Source organism: Lytechinus variegatus, chromosome 2 (assembly GCF_018143015.1).
Source record: "Lytechinus variegatus isolate NC3 chromosome 2, Lvar_3.0, whole genome shotgun sequence".
In the NCBI taxonomy this organism is placed as follows: Eukaryota; Metazoa; Echinodermata; class Echinoidea; order Temnopleuroida; family Toxopneustidae; genus Lytechinus; species Lytechinus variegatus.
Window position 1 is genome coordinate 36148187 of NC_054741.1, and position 6000 is coordinate 36154186.

Here is a 6000-nt window from a genome sequence, read left to right on the forward strand (position 1 = left end):
AACCAAAGATTGAAGATCCACCAAAAAACAGAGCGTTAAGATCGACATGATGGATTGCCGCGTTGATTTAAGATGTGGCCAGAGTTAGCATATAAGTATACACTTTTCATCTAAATGTTTCCCTTCTGCAAGGCATAATATACTACTAGGCCAAGAATATTGATCTTATGCTAGGCAAATTTTTTGTAATTTTGGGCGTGATGTTTTAGGGAACATAAAACAGACTTTTCGCGTACTGTTTGTGTTTTCCGTTTTGTTTTACAGCAATCTGGCTTTAGCACAATTTTATGTGATTCCTATAGCATAGACCTAATCTCATTTTTGTCGCTAGTCAAGCTTCAGCGTGACCAGCGACAAAAATAGATAATGTCTATAATTGATCGACAACCATAATGGCAGTCCTCGTACCAGCGTACTGTTACGAGGACTGTCATCATGGTTGCCGATCTATGAGATTGATTAGATTATTAATACGAATTTCAACTTAAAATTCGATGTTATTTTTAAGATAGAGCTTCTAAAATTGTTTATGTAGATCACTGTTTAAGCTATACAATGATTCATGATAACTGATGTATCAATGAATGACATTTAAAGCTGCCCTTTTCCACTCTAACACATCGTTTCATGTAGCCTATATAGGCCTATTCTACACTGTAAAAAAACGTGATTTTACAGAAAAAAAATTGAAGAAAGCAATAACAGAATCATTCTGTAAATTCATAAAACATAAATTTTCTGCAATTTAACAGAACATGTCTGTTTAAAAATGGGAAAAGGGTGTTTTATCCAAGGAAATTTGTAAGATTCCATACACCAAATACCAATTTCCTGTAAGATTACAGAATCTGGTATAGGATTACAGGTGTTCTCGAGACTCTGCTGCAGGAACTTCTTATATTTTAAGGATAAATTTTCTAACAGTGCATAGCTGAGTCTATCGTACAACCAGGAAATTATAAACTTACAAGTCCGGTGTTGGCATCGGTGTTAGTGTTGGAATATGATTGCTTCCCCTATCTCCAAAATCTATTCTGAGTTCGTAAAACTGATCCCGATCACATTATTGACATATCACAAACTAGTGAGTGACTTTTCAGGACCATCTTCGTTTTATGTGTGGTGTTATACTCGTGTAAAAATTGACCTAACACCAACAACAGTAGGTCAACACTGAACTTGAAATCGTCCGTTTTCCTTGTAAAACCACATTCGTCATTCATTCACTATCTATGAAACTCTCTCAAAATATCTCATTACACTAGGAATGCGATCAATTACAAATTTTCAAAAAAAATGTTTCATGTGTTACTTGTCAGTCCTTTGTTATATTTCATTTACGGTGATTCTTTTTAAATAATGCCTTGTTTACTTTTAAATCTATATATACAAGTCGGTATAAAAGATGTATAACAATTCGGAATATTCACTCGAACATTACACTATATTAGTAATGTACTACCGTGACTACAGTGCGTATAAAAAACGGGACAGTTTCGAAAAGTCTATAAAAAATTGTTTCAAATTATGACATCTATATTTTGATGTTAATGGATGCTCTGCATGAAATCTTATCTTTGAAATGCCATTTTAGAAAATAATTTTTTTTCATGCTTGAGCGAACACGGGACTTTTTTGTCTGGGGTTCAAAAAGAGGCTTGCGCCAAATTGGCAGAAATGATAAATTTGATGATAAGATTTTCTTGCTAATCAGTAGACTTCCTCTTTACCTTTTCATTATCTTTGCCAGGATTTTCGAATTATGCTGTCAAATTCCATTTACAAATTTATTGATTTACTTGAATTATTTTTTTTTTTCATTTAAACTTCTTTTACCTTTAAACTTTCCTTCATAAGTAAGAAAAGAAGACTTTTTGCCCACCCAAGCAAGAAGATTTGCATTAATAATTGGGAAAACTTGTAATTATTCAAATCCTTTTATTATGTGAAACAAATTATGTTATGGTACCTTTAAAAAACATGAAACCTATTTTCAAGGGATTATTGATTCCTTGACCAAGTTTAATTATTTGCTTGACAGGACAAACAGGAGAGGATTCATGTCTTTCAATGGAAATGGTGTATTGAGTCAATTTTGAACGAGCTAGATATGGCAGATCGGATAAAATGTATTAAACAGTTGTGAGCGAGCGAAGCGAGCAAGCAAAAATTTCATTTTTTTTCTTATTTATTAAAATATCCAATTTTGTGATAGGTTTTGATATAATATCTAGAAAATAAATCATATTTCACTTTCTATCTTTCCTTTTATTTCATTGAAGGGGGCACCCCCGAGCCCCACCCATCTGCATGCCAATGTTCAAAGGCACCATAACCTTTGTAGAACACAATGAAAGGATTTTGAAAAAAATACACGCTCTCCCATACTTCGATTGAAAAAAAATTCTTTTTGCTTAAAGAAGGAATATTCAAAGCTAAAAGAGAACATATTATATACTTTTTTTTAACCCCAGACAAAAACATTCCGTGTTCCCTCAATCACGAACGAAACTAATTTTTAATGGCATTTGAAAGACAAGACTTCAGAGCACTTATTAACTCTAAAATATAGACATCATAATTTGAAACAAAAAATAAAGACTTTTCAAATCTGTCCCGTTTTTTTATACACACTGTATATGAATTTTGGTTTGGTTTTTAAAAGTATCTGAATTTTCCAGTTTGATTTTTTTACCAGACACATTTAATCAACAGTGGTAGTACTGCTGCCAGTAAAACACAGTAAACATTTGGTTTTAAAATAGCACATTGTTTAAGTCTGTCACTCTTTAATGAGTTGTTTAGACTGTTTTGTAATTGTTTAAACTTTTTAAACAAATTGTTTAAATAGTTTAAACAGTTATTCAAAATGTTTAAACAATAGTTGTTAAAATGATTGGCTTAAACGACATGCTGTTTAAACACCGTTTTACAGTGTATTTGTAAATTGTATAATGTATCAGCAAATTTTTAATAAATCGTATTCATGGCAACCCCGTGAGGAATATTCATTTTTAGAATATCAGTTTCAAACCATTTTCACTTGGTTTTAGGTTTCTTGTATCTGTTTTTTTTTTGTAAATTAAAATATTTTCCAACGTGTTCCGTCTATATGATAGAGTCCGAATAACTAAAACATTTCTATATACATTGTGATTTTTCTACAGGCATATAGGCCGAGAATAAGAAACAAAGAGAGGAAATAACGAATGAAATCAACAAAAAGGGAAAGAAAGAGAGAGAAGGTGATAAAAGACTAAAGAAAACAAGCATTATTTTGTAAGATTTATTTTCCATGGAAAATGACGAAGAAAATGTAGTACTGAATCGTGATCTCTCAAACACATATATTTGTTATAAAGATACTGCGTTACCATGCAGTCTACTTAATTTGACTCAAATTAGGCTTTTGTTATTTAACATCATTTTTTTTTTCAATTTGATCATGATTGCCTCTAAGGCTATACAAGGCTATGCAATACTAAAAAAAAATCAAAATATCCAACCTCTTGGTGTACATGTGTCTAACCGTCAAACATGGTCAATATAAACCAGATTTCTGATAGATTCCAACCAAAGTTTGGTCGATGTTGACTTCATTTGTCTTCGGAAACACATTCACAAACAGATTAGTTATATTTCAATTTGAATATATATTAAGTTAAAAATTCGCTCAGTGCTCACTTGGAAATATTTTTGGGTATATCTAACAAGACAGTGATTTTTCTGGCTCATGGGACAATCAGATGCAGATGTGATATTAGTTCGGTGGAAGCGGATAAAAGGCATCACTCACATCGATCTGATATGACATTTCTTCAAGTTCAAGGGTTTTCCGGACCAGAATTTTGATTTAAAACAATCTTGATACCTTCACCATGTTCACAATAGTGTAAAAGCAATTTTATAGGATATGTTGTTAAGGACTTGGCCTTATTATGTTTTACATGGCGCTGCCAAACTTTTCTGTCACCTTACTTGTCCTTCACATTGTAACCACAATCGCATACCAGGCCAGTTCGTTTTTTTTTTCTTTTTGACTAGCAAAAGGAAAATTCTAAAACGAACTTAAATGATCAAAACCAAAACTAAGTTCTAGACCTTACCCTCTTTGCTTCTTGAAACTCAGAACAAAGTTAACTCCCAACGGGAACAAGCTGGATAGAACACCTCATCGCTTCTCTCTTTAAAGATCCAAGATCGTAGCTTAAGAGACTTAAAGCCAAAACTCATCCGGACAAGCAAAATATAAGAGATGGGTTTACAACATCTCCCGGAGAGATCCGCCAGTACAAACTGGTGTTGTCGCGTTTAACCTCCGGAAGGTTTAAAGACAGTTATATTCTGCATTGGCTCACGCAAATATAAAAAGAGTGGTCTTCTTTTGTATGTTTTTGGCTCTCTTTTGGGGGTACCCAAGGGCCTATTGTAGCGACCAATCGATACAAGTTTCAGACAATAGACTGAACAAGAGGAGGGGGCAAACACATCATCAACGTTGGCAGTAGCTAATGCGGACAAGGGGCGAAAATAGAACCCATTTCAGGGCGAGCGTCCTTTCCAAAATGATTTTGAAGGAAAATAAGAACAGAGCTTCAATATTTTTTCAGAAGATATTCCGTCACAGTTCAATATTTTGAAACGGAACGTTCTCAATTTAGGGCGTGTATGTTTGTTCGCTTTGTATTGATACAATTGAGCCGGGCGTACGTATACGAATTCGTGAAAATCAATAAATACTTCTTCATTGATAGCAAGAGACCAGAATAGTATTCCGGTGAAATCTTACAAATGGGGAAACTCATGATCGCTAAGTAATAGAGATGTAAATGCGGCCATGATTTGTAGTATGTTGTCTAGTAGCCTGTAGGTTTTCGATTAAAGGAAGGGCAACCAAGGGAGTCCTGTTCGATTACAAAGGCTGCGCATGAGTTTTAGATGTCTATGACTCATCGAATATCATGAATATGTTATAGAAGAATATCGTTCTTGTTAAAATGTCACACCACACTATACATTCAAAGTATTTTTTTAATCTGATGTATTAATTGTATTTGCTTGGAAAATTTGTGGCATCCTCCCTCCCCCCCCCCCCCTTCCCGGCTCCCAGCACCACAACTCAATTAAATCGATCAAAATCACTTTATTTCAACCAGAGAACGATTATTTTTCATAGAGTTGCAACAATTCTGAGTGATATAAGATTTAGATGGGTATATGATTTACGCCTTTTGGTACAAGAATATACATAAAGTAGGCCTATATTGAGATTATTTTTTGTATCTATATTTTTTAACAAGTTCTCTTAATTGATTATGATACTACCTCTGTGAAGCCTTTAATCTTAAATTAAATAAGAATCATCACCCTTTAACAAGATGTTATGGAGTGACAATATGCGGCATTTCTTTAGATCAGGTAACAAAAAGGACGGAGCGAGGGGAATAAAGAGATGAGGTATGGGCAATTCTCTTTTATCTGGATTGTGTCTGTCCGCTCTTTTTAATACTTCTCAAAATCTTATGACGGGACTAGATGATTTTGAAAGCCCCGCATTGTCAAGAGGTGAGAGAATGCCCTCGGTTCGAGCAAAGGATTTCAGTAAGCCCTTACCCAACAAAAATGTTCAAAGGAAAACCCCCACTAACGCGAAAGTAATCTCCACTCCGAAAGAGTCCGTCTGAATTGTGTGATCTAAAGTTTGAAGAGTGGTGCGTGCCCCCCAAATGAGTCCACAACCACGCTCAATGCGAACGCCTCTCTATTAATAAATTCACTGTGACTACATCGAGTGTTTGAGATCTCTTGACTCGGGGCCCCTATTCACTCCAAGACCCAAACATACAATTTACATCTTCTCTGTTAGTTTCTTTTTCCTTTGAATTCTTTTGATACGAGGTCAAGCAAAGAGGCCATTTCACAGTCCGCGAGCAAGCCCTTTCTAGTTACATTTAAGTGGGATTAAAGATAACTTAAAGCGAAATATATAGAAGTCTAGTA